Source organism: Jatropha curcas, chromosome 10, assembly GCF_041381405.1.
Source record: "Jatropha curcas cultivar XTBG-Jc1 chromosome 10, XTBG_Jcur_1.0, whole genome shotgun sequence".
In the NCBI taxonomy this organism is placed as follows: Eukaryota; Viridiplantae; Streptophyta; class Magnoliopsida; order Malpighiales; family Euphorbiaceae; genus Jatropha; species Jatropha curcas.
In genome coordinates this window covers 16548565-16567170 of record NC_143160.1, presented here as the reverse complement: position 1 = coordinate 16567170, position 18606 = coordinate 16548565, and positions in this window count along the sequence as shown.

Here is an 18606-nt window from a genome sequence, read left to right as displayed (position 1 = left end):
ACTGACGATTGTTTCAAATTAAGGCACGATATCCAACATTTGATTGACAGTGGGAAAATTACCGAGCCTTCGGAGAGGAACAAGCCCAGCACTAAGAACAACCCGCTTCCCCAATATCAGTATAACTATCCGTCCCATAAGACTCAGTCGGGAGGATCAGTCAACGCGATCGGAAGTGGATTACCAGAAGAAGTGGTATTAGCGGAAGCTGAATGGGAAGAGCGGATGTGCGCAATGTTGAATATATGGGATGACTGTAGTAGCGATGAGGAAGAGAAGATGCCAGTGAAGATTGAAATCGAGAAAAGCATCACGGTGAAGGTGGGTGATGTGCCAGAAGATGAGGATGAGCAGCTCCAGCTTGCTATTCAAAAGAGCTTAGCCGACCAAGAAAAACAATGGTACTACAGTAGTGAAGAAGACATGAATGAGGTAGGCGTCCAGAGCTTAACCTGCAGTGGGCGAGTATACAATCTCGAGAGCAGTGTGTAGGCCAAGGGAAAAGAGATTGCTGTGGATGGAGCAAAGAAGAAAGTGACAGAAAAGGGCGGAGATGAGCCAAAAGAGAAAAAGAAATAGGAGGAGGTAATGAAAGGGCAGAAGAAGACTGTCGAGGTTGGAGAAAGCAGTCAGAATAAGGTACCTAGTAGGGTGACCGCCAGTTCGGTATTGAGTTAGTTGCAAAGAACAAGAGCAGACATTTCGATATGGGACTTGCTGATAGCATCTAAGGAGCATAGAGAAGCTTTACTTGAAGCCATGACTTTTGTTAGAGTGTCGGCTCGGATTCAAAGTGTTGATATGATCAACATGCTACAGCAAAGAATAGGCGAGGTCACTTTCTTTGACTCGGATCTCCCGCCGGAAGGAAGAAACCACTGTAAGTCATTGTACATTCAGATTGCCGTCAATGGACGCGATACCCGGAACGTGATGGTGGATAACGGATCAGCACTGTGTGTATGCCCGTTGAAGATGCTGTCTAAGTTTAAAATTGAAGAGTCTGAACTTGAGCCATCAAATATGGTGGTCAAAGCTTATGCAACACTATGCGGAATGCAAAAGGAACTTTTAAAGTGAAGATATCCACAGGGGCCGTGGAAAGCTGGGTAGACGTGGTTGTGCTTGACATCTTAGCCAACTATGCTCTTTTGTTGGGAAGACCCTGGCTCCATCCTTTGGGTGCAGTTCCGTCCACCTTGCACAGAAAAGTAAAAATTCCATGGGGTACGGATGTGGTGACTGTCAATGCGCAAGAAGATCTAAATGTGGCCACAGTGGAAGGCTTAGAATTGGCAGTACCATTATCGGGTTTTCAGGTGGCAGTAATTGATGCGCCCACCACCAAGAGTAAGAGTGCAGTGAACAGAATGAGTCCTTTCTCAAGGAAGATGATAAAGAAGATGAATTGGCAGTATGGCAAAGGTTTGGGTCGGGAGCTGCAAGGAATGTTTGAACCTCTCTCATCAGCATTGGGACAGCAAGATAAGTGCGGATTGGGTTATTCTGAGAACAGGAAGAAGGAGAGGTATGAGATTCGGTCTCCAGTCAGAGGGTCAAATACGAATCATATCTTTTTTGTTCCACAAGCCGAAGGAGAATTTCAGAGTAGGGGGAAGACCTACCCCGGCTTGGAGATATTCATGACCGACTATGAGGAGAAGCTGATCAAGTCACCCGAACCTTCCTTGGAACAGCTGGTGGATGGAACCGAGTTTATGGTGTGTATGACACAAACAAGCACTGAATTTGAGTGGTCAGAGAAGATATCCGAGTTTGAAGACTTTCTGGGGATTGGGGATGAAGCCTCCAAGATAGTGCAAGAGCAGAAGGCCAAGGCGCGGATCCTCCAGTCGGTTCTAGCTGCTGAAGATGCCGAAGGGGCAGAGATGAAGGTATTGAAGATGAAGCCGGTGGAAGAGAAAGTGGAAGCTACCCCAAAGGAAGAAGAGGGTGCAGATGCCGATGAAGTAATCCAGGCAATAAAAAACACTTGTAATGAATGTATTGAACAAGCAATTAATCCTGTATTTTGCTTTTCTAATGCTTGTTTTGAGAACAATATGGATGGTTTTCCTCTTTTATTTCAATCAATGGAAATGAACTTTGACTACTTGTTTTCTTGTTTTCCTGATTGTCATGTTCATGGCATTGATTACACCACACGCATATTTGACATAAATGCATTGCATCATTTTGCATTTAACTTAAGCACCACCGAAGATCCTAAAATAATCGAAATCGGATCAGACTTTAGACCTAAGCTTAGACAGGATCTTCAAGAATGCATTAGAAGAAATTCAGAGGTATTTGCCTGGAGCTACGCGGACATGCCAGGGATCGACAGATCAATAGCAGAGCACTTCATTCCTACTGATCCGAGTGTTAAACCAGTGAAACAGAAAAGGAGAAGGGTTAAACCAGAGTGGCAGGATAAGATCAAAGCTGAAGTCCAGAAGCAATTGGATGCAGGATTCTTGGAAGTAGTTCACTATCCGGAATGGTTGGCAAACATAGTCCTGGTGCTGAAGAAAGATGGGAGGATAAGGGCCTGTGTTGACTACAGGAACCTGAACAAAGCCTCGCCTAAGGATGACTTTCCACTTCCGCACATAGATGTTTTGATCGACAGTGCTGCCGGAATGGGATGTTATTCTATCATGGACGGATTCTCCGGATACAACCAAATACTGATGGCCTTAGTAGACAAGCACAAGACGGCTTTCACCACGAACTTTGGAACCTTTTGCTATAGGGTAATGCCATTTGGACTGAAGAACGCCGGGGCAACACACCAGACAATGGTTACAACATTATTTCATGATATGATCCATAAAGGGTTGGAAGTATATGTAGATGACATGGTGATCATGACAAAAACACAGGAAGAACACGCAGAGATGCTGGAGAAGTTCTTTGCACAGGTCAAGCAGTATAACTTGAGACTCAATCCCAAGAAGTGCGTATTCGGAGTAACGAAAGGGAAGTTGTTAGGTTTCGTCGTAGGACCTGACGGGATTGAGGTTGAGCCAGACAAAATAAAAGCCATTTAGGACATGGAACCGCCAAGAACAGAACGTCAGGTGAGAAGCTTTTTGGGTAAAATTCAGTACATCAGCAGGTTTATTTCTAGGTTATCCATCACCTGTGCTCCAATTTTCAAGCTACTAAAGAAGAATCAGCCAGTTAAGTGGAATGAGGATTGCCAGAAAGCCTTTGACCACATAAAGAAATATCTGATGAATCCACCGGTGCTTAGTTCACCTAAACCAGGAGAACCCTTGATCTTGTATTTGTCCGTAGAAGATACAGGAGTGGGGGCAATGTTGGTACAGTCGGACGCCGCTGGAGTAGAGAAGGCTATTTATTACATCAGTAAGAAACTACTGCCTATCGAAGAGAAGTACAATCTGATAGAGAAAACGTGCATGGCAGTTGTATGGTCAATAAAAAAGTTAAGGCCGTACTTTGATTCTTTTAAGGTCACTTTTGTCTCCAAAATTGATCCTCTGAAGTATTTGCACAGAACGCCTACTCTAGAGGGACGGTTGTCTAAATGGTTAATTTAGATGTCCAGCGTGGATGCAGAGTTTGTAACGAAGAAAATGGTCAAAGGTCGGGCTGTAGCAGAATTCCTGGCAGAAAATCCAATTACAAGTGATGAACCTTGGGAATTGGAGTTTCCAGATGAGCACTTACAATGTATCGAGACAGGGGCTTGGAAATTGTACTTTGATGGATCAGCCAACAGAAATGGAGCCGGAGCTGGTATTGTAATTGAAGCACCTAATGGCGAGGTTACCACGATGTGCAAGAGACTGTTGTTCCCGGTCACTAACAACATGGCTGAGTTCGAAGCATGTATCATGGGAATGGAAGCTCTTCTTGCATCTGGTGCTAAGGAAGTTGAGGTGATAGGAGATTCTTTATTGGTTATTGAACATGCCAACGAGAGATGGAAGGTAGAGGAAGAAAGACTGAAGCCCTATGTCGAGTACTTGTTGAAGAAAGCAGCACTATTCGACAAGATCACTTTCACTCACATAGGAAGAACCTATAACAGAATTCCAGATGCCTTGGCAAACTTAGCATCGGCTTGGCAGGATTTGAGTAAAGTTCCAAAAAAGTCATTTATCATTACCGCAGCCAATATCCCGTGCTATAAAGAACATTTTGTGAACCAGGTAGAGTCAGAGGAAGAACCATGGTTTACGGATATTCTGAGGTATATGAAAGACGGTACTTTTTCTGGTGATGCGACGAAAGAAGATCGTGCAGTTCTCAGAAAAATGGCTTTGAATTATGTTTTAGCCGATGGTGATCTCTATAGAAGAACTTGGGATGGGATGTTGCTGAGATGCGTGAGTAAGAAAGAGGGAGAAGACATAATGAGGAAGGTGCATAAAGGAGTTTGCGGTACTCATCTAAGCGGCATGAGCCTAGCAAGAAAAATCATGAGGCAAGGTTATTTCTGGATGCAGATGGATGGTGACTGTGTTCAGTATGTGCGTCATTGCAAAGCTTGCCAATATCATGACAATAAAAGCCATTTACCTACTGTCGAACTCCATCCAACAACTCCTTCTTGGCCTTTTTCTGCATGGGGTATAGACGTCATTGGCAAAATCTCGCCAGCAGCATCGAACGGTCATCAGTATATATTGGTTGCAGTTGACTACTTCTCTAGATGGATTGAGGCTCAATCTTACAAAACCTTAACCGCCAAACATGTTGCTAGATTCATTGAACAAAACATTTTCTGTCGCTATGGTGTTCCCCATCATATAGTTACAGATAATGGTTCTCATTTTCAAGCAGATGTTGGCCAATTGCTTTATAGATATAAGGTTGAGCATCACCATTCTTCTCCTTATCGCCCTCAGGCTAATGGCGCAGTAGAAGCTACGAATAAGGAGATTAAAAGAATCCTGTCGAAAATGTGTGAAAGGTACAGAAGTTGGGCTGAGAAACTTCCTTTCGCGCTCTGGGGGCATCGCACTACTTTCAAATCAGTAAATGGAGCCTCTCCTTTCGAACTTGTATATGGGATGGAGGCAGTGTTACCGATAGAGCTCGAAAAGAAGTCTCTCAGGGTGTTAGTAGAAGCTGGTATGACCGAAGAAGAATGGGTCAAAAAGAGGTATGAAGACCTAGCACTCTTAGACGGAAAAAGACTGAATGCTCGATTCCAGGATCAGATGAGAAAAAGGAGGATTGCTCGTTTCTACAACAAACGGGTACATCCAAGGGCTTTAAAGAATGGAGATTTGGTGTTGATCAGGTTATTGGACCATGAAGCCCAACATCATCCTGGTGGGAAATTCAAGCCCAACTGGCATGGACCATTTAGAATTCAGAAGTTACTAGCTAAAGGTGCCGCTGAGCTAATCACTATGGAAAGGAAGCCTGTCAACCGAATTGTCAATCAAGACCAAATGAAAAGATTCTATGTCTGAAATGATGATTTCAATTAAAAAAAATAAAAAAAATATAAAAAAAATGCTAAGTTGAAAACCCGAAAGGGCGGCTTAGGCAAGAATTAAGCTCGCTAGGTTGAAAACCCGAAAGGGCGGCCTAGGCAAAAGTTAGAGCATAAATAAAAATAAAATAAAATTTTTGGGATCAACGCATGGTGCTTAGTTTAAATTCAGAATCCATGCCATGCGTTCGTGACAAATGTGTGATTGGTCGCTCAATGCCATCAACTTGACTCGAAGGAGAATAGGAAATCAAATAGTTAGAGCGAATGACCATTGTATTAAAATAAACTTTCTTTACTTCTGTATAATGTTGAAAAGAAGTAAGATTAATAAAGGATTTGTGTTTTAAAATTTTTGTTTTTGTTCTGGAATTACGGTCAAAGAGTACAAGACCTTTCCTCTCTACTTAATTGAATGAAGGTCGACCCGCCTTGTTTGAAATGTCCTGGCTATTGGTCCTGCCTACACAATGAACTTTTTTAAGACATTGATCAGAGGAACGAACACCACTTTCTCAGTGATTTCCCTGAAAAGATCAATATCAAACCATGAATAAACCTTAATACTCATGTAGGTTCATGCATACATAAAGGAGTTACATTTGTTATTTTTTGTCTGATTTGTGCAGGTATTAAAGTAATCACTCCATTATTTGTTGTCTTCAAGCATAAGCCTTTGTTTTTGCATAATAATCTCTTTCTTATGAGCTTTTATTTATTAACCCAAGGGCAGGAGGCCCAAATAACTAACACAACAAATAATTTCGATAGAAAGGGTTTGTTGTTTGTTGTTGATTTATGTGTGCAGAAAGCAGGAATTAATAAAGACAGAATCATCGAGATCATTGACTAAAAGGAAGGCAGATACATTAATAAAAAGCTCATGGCTTGAGTACAAAGTAGCAAATAACAATTTATTCTAGTGGGGCCTATCAGTAGAGGCCAACCTTCATAAAGCATGACATCATTATGGGGTAAAGAACCAGTTGGCATACGCTGGTGTCACGGTGTCTTGCATCATTCCTTCATCTAAATACATGGTGTTTCGATTTCGCCAACGGTCAGCCAAATTGGTCAATAGATGCGACGTTATCAGACCACTCTCGAAGTTATGGATTCTGGGAACACGCTGTATCATCCCATACTGACGGTTGATCCTGTCGGGAAAATAGGCCATGGAACGGTCTAGGTTGGCGTACAATACATAGTTGAGGTTCATGCTTCCAATAGTGGCCAGCCTAATTCTCCACCAGGGACAAATCCATCTAACTGTCGGGTTATCCCCAAAATCGAAATGCCCTCGAGTTCGGGATCGAAAGTTGGCAGGACCATAGGTTGGAATCAAACGAGCAGGGATCGGAAGAAGTAGACTTAGCTTTTCTAGAGCCTAGGCCTGCAGCAACATTGGACAACCACGATGATGAACATTGAAGTTGGTAATGTGAAGGGCAATATCCCTTACCCAGCACAGCATTTCTCCCATGATCATCATGAAGACGGTACGATGATACAATTGCATGTCACGAACAACTGTCAGAAGTCGGAAATCTCCAATTCCGGGTTGACGGTTCTTCATGACGTACACATTCAGCAACAAGAAGCAACAAGCTTGAATCCAAGAAAGATCCAGATCCATGGACAGAACCTTGTTAAGAAAAGGCTCCAAAGGAAGACCCTGATCCGTGTTTATGCCATCAGGGAGATAAACCGGACACAAGGCTGCAATCTCAGCTAGATCATATCTAGGGCCTGGGGGCAAGGCCGGAATTTCATTTTGTTCGAGATGATGGTCCATCACAGCACATAGTTCCTCATAGGTCGGAGTTATTTCAGCGTTTTCAAACCGGAAAACCATGGTGTTGGGATTGAAGTGTGCAACGAGCCAAGATAAGAAGCCATGGTTAGGTTTTAGGTCTTTGAAATATTTCAACCAGGCGAGTTGGTCCATAGGGGGAATCTGCCATAAGTCATCAGAGATGGATTCGACGAAGGATGAAACTTGGTTTCTGAAAGCCATGAAAAGGATTACCTAAGGAATGGATTTGTTTTGAATACTGGGTGTGAAGAAAATGCAAAAGGAAGCCTCCATTTACAGGGGTGTAAAGGATCTGGCGAACGAACCACCGTCATTACTCGACATAATGTCATACTGTCCATAGTCGATGAGGAGCATTTACGCATGGATTGTGCTGGTTGCTGGATATTTAAGCTTGCATTAATAAAAGGGACAGTTTGTGCAATAAACAGGTTGAGTCTTTATGACCGCATTAATAGCCTTGTCAGGTAAGTACTACGATGCATTTCTGTTTGGAAAATGACTTATATCGCATTTCATTTTAAGTTCATTGTTTTATTCATTATTTATTTCAATTTCTTCCATTTTTTTTATTTATTCCTAATAAATCGATCTGTCGACTGCTAACAAGGTGTACCATGTTTATGAATAAATGTCACATTGCCATTTTGTGTTTTTTGTTGTTGTGTTTGTATTTTGTTTTTGCAGGGATAAGATCTCACAATTGTAAAATATAAACATGCGTGATAATAATAATAATAATACTATAAGAAATGTAAATGATATCATAAAATTAATATAAATGTACAATCATCCTAAAAATAATAACAATATAATAAAATATTACTAAATATTCTAAATGTTCAAAAAATGTCCAAAAAATGGCTGAGATGCGGAGCAGGACTACCGCTGCCTACGGCTCGGACCAGCAGCCGCCTGAGGGGGTGGAGACAGTGGTGCATCATCGGAAGAAGAGCCATCCTCATCCTCCTCAGAAGAGTCGAGCGGGATGCCCTCAACCTCTAGCCTCGTCCGAAGCCGCTCTACCTCCACCTGGAGTCGGCTCACAGTGCTAGACTGACGAGATTGATGCCTCCGCAGCCTACCGATCTCCAGGTCCTGCAAAACAAAGACGTGTAAGGAAAGATAGAAATAATAATATGGAAGAAGGATAAGACACAAGAAGGTTGTACTTACCCGCTCATGTACATCAGAGTAAAGCCGACCGATGTAGGATCGGGCAAACCCGAATCACTGGCAAATCTCCTGGTACCTCCGGGCCGGCACCTGCAAATAAGAAAATCCATTAAAAGGCTATTCAGGTAAAGTGTTCTTAACTTTGTAAATTCGGTTTGTAACTTACATGTGTAGTATGCTCAAGGTCCAGCTGCACCGGAGGAGGAGCCTGCCGAAGATCAGCAGGAATAACGATGCCAGATCCCAAGCCAAGACCAGGATCCAGCACCACCTCCATGCCCGGTGGGAACGGGACGTCACCCAATACCACACCGGCCGGTCCAGCTGGAGCAGCCGCAGCACCCGCCTCAGCCGCTGCCTCTGCCCTGTAGTGAGCCGTAGTCTTATGCGTCTTCCGCTCCTGCATTAAATTACAGAGAAAGCAATGGTATCAGTGATATGAAACAGTGAAAATAATAGTGAAAGTAAATAAGACCGAAGATCAAAAAAATCACCTGAGTGTACTCGAGAATCTCGGGAAGCCGCGCTTGCATCCGAGAGGCGAAGTAAGCAGGGAAATCACCGACGGACAAAAAATCGTTCGCCGAGAAGCCCCTATACTCCACCTCCAGATCCTCCCGGGTCAAGCCCTCCAGGAGACACATGTGCCGAGGAGGGGCATGAGGCACCCTCCACTGTGCCGGGGCTACCGAAGTGTCGAAAACTCTCTCTCCGAGGAAGTACCGATCAGCCCAGTACCCTCGCATCAGCAGCCTCGACATGGTGTGCAACTCAGCCACCTCCCGGCCCTGGTAGGTCCTCCAGGCCTCGCAATCCCACGGAATCAGGAACAACTGCAAAAGAATAAGAAATCAGTGATTATTGTGCATTAAAATAAAAGGGGACAAAGCTAAGCTAAGTGTTCAGAGGTTCTGTTTGTACTTACATCGGACAGCTCCCAGTCATTAAGGAAGCTCTGCCAGTACTCAGGATCCTCGCCACTGGCATAAGTGTGATGGCAATGGGCCAAGTAACGAGGAATCCTCCTAGACTCGGCAGGAGAGTCACCGCTCGGACCACCCGGATAGATACAGTACTCGTATGACCATACCTGCAACAGAAACAGAAATGATGTTAGTTGGTAGAACAGTTATAAATGGCAAAGGAGAAGCCGAAGAGTGAGAGAATGTTACCTCCAGAGGCCGGATGAACAGCCAGTTTGACTCACCACTACCACGAGTCCAGATATCCAGACCGTGGTAGAGATGAGCCAAACCTAGTGTGGCCCAGTCGAAGGACCCGACCTGGCTCAAATCCCTCAGACATGCCAGCACTGTCGAGTCTCCCTTATTCTGGGAGGTGCATAGCAGCTGGGATGAGATGATGTAAAACAAGAAGGACCGAGCAGCCTGGTCCCTCTCCTCCCGAGTATATGCAGGAGCAGCAAGTCGGGCCTCCACCGGTAACTCCCTCCAAGCCTCCAAACGGGTCCTGATCCTCTCGGCCCAGAACCGGAAGACCATCTCATAAGACACGCATCCCTGCACGGTGTACCGGGTTTGTGTGGTGACACCAAGCAGAGAGCGGACTAGCTGAGCTCCGAGAGTAGCCGTCTGGTACCGAGCATCCAGTGGGGGAACTGGACCAGTGAAGCGCAGACCGGTGATGGCAGTATAGTCTACGGGCGTGAGGGTCATCTCGCCGAACCCAAAGATGAAGGTGTGCGTACAATCGTTCCACTGCTCCATCAATGCATATCGCATAACGGGCGGGAAACAGGGCTGTGTGCTGCGCAATCCTGCAGCATAGTCCCCGAAGCTTGCAGCGACGACCCGAGCTTGCATAGGCGGGTCCAGCAAATCCCAGAAGGCGGAAGCATCAGTGGCCGATCCACCCGAGCTGGCCTTGCCCAGATTAACCTGTAAGAAAAAATTTTCCAATTTCAATAAATATAGTACTAACAATTATTCATTTTCTTCTATGGCAGGAAAAATAAAAACCCAAATTTCGGTTTGGACCGTAGCTGCATCACGCAACTGCACAGCCGCGTCACGCGTCCACACAGCTGCGTCACGCAACTTGACCCTAAGTGCACACCTTAAAGCACAGTTGCGTCGCGCACCTCAGCACCCGCGCCACGCCACTCCACAGCTGCGTCACGCAACTGTTCAAAGTTTGGCGTCCTAAGAACAGATGCGCCACGCAACTCAAAAGCTGCGCCACGCATCTCGACAGTTGCATCACGCAACTGTTCAAGACTTTGTCTCGCTGACGAACAGTCGCGTCACGCAACTGTTCTTCCAAAGAACAGCTGCGTGACACAATTGTCGAAGGTACGCAGCACTTTGATTTAAGCCTAACTTCACTATATTTGTGTTATTCTCATGCAATTTTCAGGGCAAAATCAAGTCGCCTAGAGATACCAACAAGTAAATATCAACAAATCAAGTTCAAACACACGAAAAGGGGTCAATCCTAAAGTTCAGGGCAAGCTAGGGTTTTCTGGCGCCCCGAACTGTTCGCACAAGAACAGCTGCGTCACGCAACTGTTCACGCAGGAACAGCCGCGCCACGCAACTCCTACCTGTGTGACGCGACTGTTGACGCAGGCACAAACTATAAAAAAATAGTCATACGCTACAATTATGGATCAAAAGCGGTAAAATTGAAAATTTTGTACTTACCTCGGACTGAAAGCCGCGCATCCGGCTCGTCTCATATCTCACTGGGAACTCCGTACCCGGTGACGGAAGAAGCTGCAGCGGTCGCGTCCCGGGGGTCAGCGGGTTCCGGCTCACCGACACCGGCTCACCATCAAACGTCAGAATATCCGGTGGGGCCCTGAGGGTCTCCATCTCCGGAGTATAGGCGGAAGCAGGGATTTCAGAGAGTTGAGACATCTTTTTCAGTTAAAAGTTCAGAGAATTCTCAATTGCTTAGGGTTTGTGATAAGTAAAAATGAATCGATTAAGAATGAAAGTTACTTATAGTAAGTATCTCGGCCCAAGCCCATTTCTCCAAGCAACGGGCCCAAACCCACTCTTCCAAGCCCAAAAAGAGCGACGGGCCCATTATCTTCTTTCAAAGCCCAATAGGTCCGTGCGGCCCATTTTAAAAGCCCACAATGGTCCACTTCGGCAATTTGACGTCAATGTGCGGCTCATACACTTCAGCAATTTTTGTCTACTTACCACACAGGGGGCAGAAATGCCAAATTGCCCAGATTATCCTCAGGTAAGTTTTCTTTCAACCACTATATCATAAAGGATATACTTGAAAATGCAGATAACAAATTTTTGTTAAATCTTTTATGCTGAAATAACAAATTTTTGTTAAATCTTTTATGCTGAAATTTTTGTTAAAATTTTTTGCCTTAATGTGAATCCTTTTTCAAGCATGGGAACATGTGATGTTCCAATATTTTTCTAACAGAAGGCAAGGTCTGTTTGTACACTGATATTGCTCTTTTTCTTGTGAACAATTTTTCAGGCCAACCGGTGATGGTTTTTCGAAGCCGATAGGTCTTACTGATTAGTGATGGTGCATTGCGAAGCTAATTAGAACAATTTCAAAATGGTGATGATATATTGCGAAGTTGTTTGAAATTTCTCCCCTAGTCAATGATGATGAATTGCGAAGTTGACCAGGGTAGAACCGACATCTTTCGGGCCGATCAAACCGAGTCTCGAGGATGCCTTTTCTAAACTGACTGGAGCCGACAGAGCCGATCAAACCGAGCTGAGTAGGTGGCTAGATCAAAACCCTTCAAGCCGATCAAACTGAGCTTTGAAGACATTTTCATCAAATCAACATCTTTCGGGCCGATCAAACCAAGCCTCGAGGATGTCTCTTCAAATTCAACGGGAGCTGACCAAGCCGATCAAATCGAGCTGAGGAGGTGACCAGATATTCAAATCCTTCAGGCCGATCAAACTGAGCCTCGGAGGTGTTTTCAAAGCCAATCAAACCGAGCTTTGAATTTATTCGCATATTTTATGGAAGCCAACAAAATCGATCAAACCGAGCTAAGAAGGTGTCCAGATGATTAATTCAGCATCTTTCCAAGCCGATCAAACCGAGTTTCGGGAGTGATTGCTTGATAGAAGGCGCGTCAATGGACCACTTTAACATTAATTGTTTATACAATTAATGATAAAGTGGGGGGGCAAACTATTGACGCGTAATTTTATGCCCCCGCCTAACCCGGTGATGATAATGAGGATAAGGGATAAGGCATCACGATCAACCAGAAGTGTTTAAACCAAAGAATTGAATCAAACCAGCCCAAAGGAGTCTGACCCGCGTTAGGGTTGCGCACGCAGCTATTACCTACGTGACGGCACTCTTAGTTGCGTCACGCAACTCTAACGAGGCTGACACCTCTGGCGCGCGCCCGTGCAACGATCTGCATTGTTTGTATGGATACGCGGCAACTGTACGAAAAGTAAGTTGCGTCACGCAGCTTACGGTTGCGTTACGCGGGTATAACCTGCGTAATGCGACTATGTTCTATTGCTCAACCCATATAAATACAACATTTTACACTAAAAACGGGACCTTTTCACTTTTCTCTCATTTTTCTCTAAAAATCCTAAGGTTTTAATCTAAGTTTTCATAAAACGGCTAGGGTTTCCTTCCGCAAGAACTCAAGTGAGTAAACTTGAGGAAGATCAAACCACTAACAACTCAGTTTTTTGAAATAAATAAAAAAGCATAAAAAATATAAGAAGAGAAAAAAAAAAGAGAAAGAGAGAAACACTTGGTTCTGTGAAAAAAACTCGATAATCACATTTCTGGAATTGTGAAACAACGTCTCTAAACTAATCTCAGTGCATGCAATACTCAAATCTGAGGGCTAGGTAACTATTCTAACCTTTCTTTTTCATTTCTAGTCTTTTGTTTCTTAAAAATCTCATTTTCATAAGTATTTAGTTGATTTGTGATTGTTAAAACGTAATTTCGCCCACTGTTGGACTTTTCTGAGTTATGTTTAATCACTTTTGACATAAAGAACACGTAAAAAGAGGAGTTTGAAAGGTAGTTGCGGACCAGAGCAGCCGCGTCACGCAGCCACTACCTGCGTGATGCGACTGTTCATGTCCAAAAGCCCTTAACCTGGACTGGACCACCCGCGTGACGCAGCTGTTCGTGTATTTAGTTTCCATCTTGTTTGTATATTTGTATTTAACATTTTGTTTTGAATAAATAATCAACATATCTGAGAATTTTAATAAGTCACGAACAGTTCCGTCACGTAGCTAGGAGTTCCGTCACGCGATTGTTCTTCATAGAACAGCTGCATGACGCAACTATTCCAATTTCCAGGGCAATAACAAAAGTTCCGTCACGCGACTGTTCTTCATAGAACACCCGCGTGACGCAACTATTTTAAGTTCCAGAATAAGTAATGAGAGTTGCGCCACGCGACTGTTCTTCATAGAACAGCTGCGTGACGCGACTGTCTTCACATTCCAGAATAGTTTCCTTATTTTGTCTTAATTTCATGTTACTAATTAGATTTTTAATCTTAATTCGGAAAATGGCCAATAATGGGCAAATTAAGTCTTAATCAAACTAAATCAATTAATTTATTGTGATTGTGAGATTTTGAGATTTAATATTTATTGCTTCTTTTTTATCATATTATTAAACTCGGTTTGTGGCCCGCCTTTAACCATAAGGCAAGAGCGGGTCTTTTAATTTTATTTGATATATATTATGGATGAATGGTGGATGTGATGATTAATTTATAAATGAATGCAATGGATGAATATAGTTGGGACGATTAATTAATTTTCCACATAGGAACTCGGTTCGGTTTGTTCGGGTTGGGTTTAGTTAAATAATTCGGCTTTTCCAAAATAAAATTCAATTAAAAATCGTAGGTTAAAAGAGGCCGATTTTTCGGGCGTCGGTTTCCAACGGACCGACGTACCCAATTCCCTTACCTAGAACCTCATTGGTTCGCCTGACCAGTTTTTCTAAATAATAGGCCTTGAATAAAATTGGGTTAAATGAAGTCACTTTTATAAAATAAAATTGGAAACGGTCCCATTGCCGAAATAATGGGTGGCGACTAAAAAAGTTTATAAGACCGATTCATCGGCATCGTGATCCCAAAAGGTTTTAACACCATTTTCAATAAAAACAAACAAAAAGATGTTTTCCGAGGTCCTTTTCCGGGGTTTCTCAAAGGGTAGGCGAAAACAAGTACTGGAAGCTAAAAAAGCCATCTATAATCACTATTTTTCTCTCTTCTTCATTATTATTCTCTCATCTATTAGATTACAAATACTAAATAATTAATAAATTCTTGAGTTCATCAATTTTTATTAAATTTCAAACTTTCAAATTTAAATTCCATTTTCCATAATTAATTTCTATAGAAATTTCAAAGCGTTTCATATATTATATGTGATTATTTGCTGAGAAATAAGGGAATAATGAAATTTTTTTTATAAACATAAAAATTTTTAACTCTTAAGTAAGTTTAATCAATTTTTCCGAATGGAAAACAATAATTGTAATATTATAAAAAAATTTTAAGAAAAAAAAGAAAAAACAATGAACAAGTAGGCGGCTGCGACATGGCCAGATGTATGATTTTTAAAACATTAATTCGCTATCACACTCATATTTAACTTTAGTAAAAAGAATAATGATGTTGGCTTAATGTCCAAGTCAAGTATGTCTTCGATAATCTCGTTAGTTAAGTGAAGTCTTATATTACACGCGCAGCATGAGGATTGAGGAGGCATCTAACTGACACCAACAAGTCAACCATATTATAAATTTATAACATTATTATATAGAAATACATGTGGGCCACATTTTGTGTCATGCGTGCCACTAATTAAAAGGCGCTTTGGGATACTATGATAATGATACAATTTTAAAATCAAATTATAATTTAATTTAGTCAAATTTAATTTCTTTTTTTATTTTATCAAATTTAATTTCTAATCTTTCCATTATTAACAAGTTAAATTATTTAATTCTTTCAGTATAAAAATAATTAATATGTTATCAGTTAAATATGATAAAAAGATGAAGACGTTCTTCATTGATATATATTCAATAATTGAAGAGAAAATTATTTTAATAACATTTTAAATAATTAAAACAATTGACTTTTAATTTCTTTAATTTTTCTACTTAATTTTCTCTAAAAATTTTAATTTATAAAACTATTGAATAAAAAAAAAAGTTTCTGATGTTTCAATTTTATGACATAATTAACATATGTTTTTATTTTGGATTAATTAAAAAATGACTTTTTGTTTGCAAAATAATTTTTTATATATATTTTGATAATGTAATATATATTTAAAGTAAATATTTGTCTATTTCAAACAAATTAACGTTATTTAAGAGCTTGTTTGGTTCCGCAATTCATATCAGCTGATAGCTAATAGTGTTGTTGATAGGTGGTGGCTTATAGCTGTTAGCTGATGAATAATAGTGATCGTAAAATTTGATAGCGGTTGTACTTAAAATATAAATGACATAAGGACATAATTGTTTTTATATATTATAAAAAAATTTTAAGGCAAATATTTTATTTATATTTTAATATATTATATAAATAAAGACATTAATTCAATTTTTATAATAATATTTAATAAAAATAATATTTTTAAATATAAATAAAATGATAATAAAAATATTAATTTTAAAAATTAATTGTATTAGTAATTATTTTTATGAGGTTAATTAAATCTAAATATAATATAAATATAAATCAATTATCAACTGATGTAAGTTCATATTGTCTTGGTAATTATTTAGTAAAATGAATGCTAGAAACTAAATTTGCGGGCAAAAATAAATATAGGGCTCAGAGGTAAAATTAGACTTTAAAATTAGAGGACTAAAGAAATTTTCAAAAGTTTGAAAAGCTAAATAATGAAAAAAAAAAAAAAAAAAGAAATTACACCATTTAATAGGTTAAAATTTTTTAAAAAAAAATTTTGAAGCTTAGGGGCTAGGCTTGGTAGGGCTTAAAATTTTGGCATAAGAACTTAGTGAAACTAAGTTTAGTGGCGATTTACATTTTTAATCTAATATGTTAATACTTCTATTTGTAAAATAAAATTTAATTAACATATTTATTGAACATTTCAAATTATCAAATTACACTTACTAAATAATTAATTTGTAATTTAATTATTCATTATGAATTTACATGTTTGAAGTGTTGAATACTCGTAATAATATAAGTTAAACTATTCAACATGAAAAATGAGCACCTATGTTTTTTTGTTTATAAAATTTAAGTATCATATTACTTATTTGACCTAATATTTGACCTAATAACTAATAAATGTAATTTTTCTTTTAAAAACTAATAAATTTAATTTTGAAAAATTATTTTAATAAATTAATCATATATATGTATTCATGCATTGTGCAAAATATCATATACTACTCTATTTTAAAATATCAATCTATTCCCATAGAATAAATAAACAATTTGTGTTATTCTTTCAAGGAAAAAAAAACAATTTGTGTTGTAGTTCTCATAATAGAGACAATCATCAATATAAAAAAGTTATTAAAGATGAAATCTCACTTTTTTTCTCTTAGTTCAAATTATTTTATTTTTAAAATTATTGTAATTGAATTATAATTTATTTTGAAAGTCTTCTTACTTGCAATTTTATGATGAATCTAATTTAGGTGAACCTTTAGGAAATAATAGTTACTTATAAGCTATCAATTGTTTGGAATTTAATATATATTTGAAAAAATCCAAGTTAGAAGTGAGAAATTAATAGCCTTTTAATTGTTAAATATTAATCATTAATTGATCAAAATATATACATAATTAAAAATATAAATATCCACATATGGGCTTTTAGGATATGAAGAAAAAAACTTTGTTTTGGCCATCTATTGTAATAGTTGTTTACATATTAATACTAGTCGTTAATTTGTTTTTTGCACGCGGGTATTTATATATTGTTTGAATAAATAATAATTACTATTCAATGATATTGCTGCTATTTTGTAATGTTTTTTATTTGCACTTTTATATTAAATTCAAGAATAAAAGTGATTGGAATAAATTATTTCATGTATTTCAATTCAAAAATAATTTCATTTTTATTTTAATGAGTGTATATTATTAAAACTAAATTCAAAGTAAAATTAAACATAAACATACAAATATTTTTATTGAATAGAAAATATAAATATTTTTATTAATTATTATTAGTTATTTTACTATCTATTCTTTATATTAAATTATCTCTTCTTAATTTTTTAAATTTCATGTATTAATTATTAAATAAATATTATTTTAAAAAATAGAAAAATAATTTTTTTTATAAAATTCATATTTAATGATATATAATATCAATTTTAATATTTAATATATAATTAATATAATTAGATTTCAATAGTGTTATTATTACGTATAACAAAAGAAGAATAGAAGACCAAGCAAAAGAATCTATATATTTAAATATAAATTCCTTCAAGAATTTCTAGTTAATAATATTTAAAGGTATATGATTGTTCTCTTCATATTTAATGACAACAATAGGAAATGGGCAATAAGTATATTTGGCTAAAAAAAAAGGTAAATTTGAGCTTACCTTTATTTATTGTTTAAAATCTAATAATAATAATAATATAATACGTCTATCAAATATTTAAAATAAAGAAAAATAAGCAAAGAAATAAAAAAAAAAACAAAGTTGCAATGCAGAATTAAAAAAAAAAATTGTATTAATATAAAATTTGGCTTAATTATAAATTTAGTGTTTGAACTTTCAAAAAATTTTTATTTCAATGTCTCAACAGAAAACTTTTGTAATCAAGTGTCGAAACCGTTAAATTTTTTTCAATCACTTGTCTTCATTCTACGTGGCTTGCCGGAAATATGAATAGAATGCACGGGACCCACTAATTGTTAAAAATAATGTTGTGTAGGACGCCAAATAGCTTGACACGTCGGATTTGACATATCAAGCAGTGAAGTGTATCAAACCGATATTGCTTAATTAATACAAACCGAACGAAAAATCATCTACAATCCTCTTCGTTCTTCTTCCTTCAAGGCAATCTCTGATCGCTCTTCATTCTCCATGAATCCCAGCCCGCTCTCAGTTATTAGCGCCAGCATCATCGACCAAGCAACAGGCGACCACCA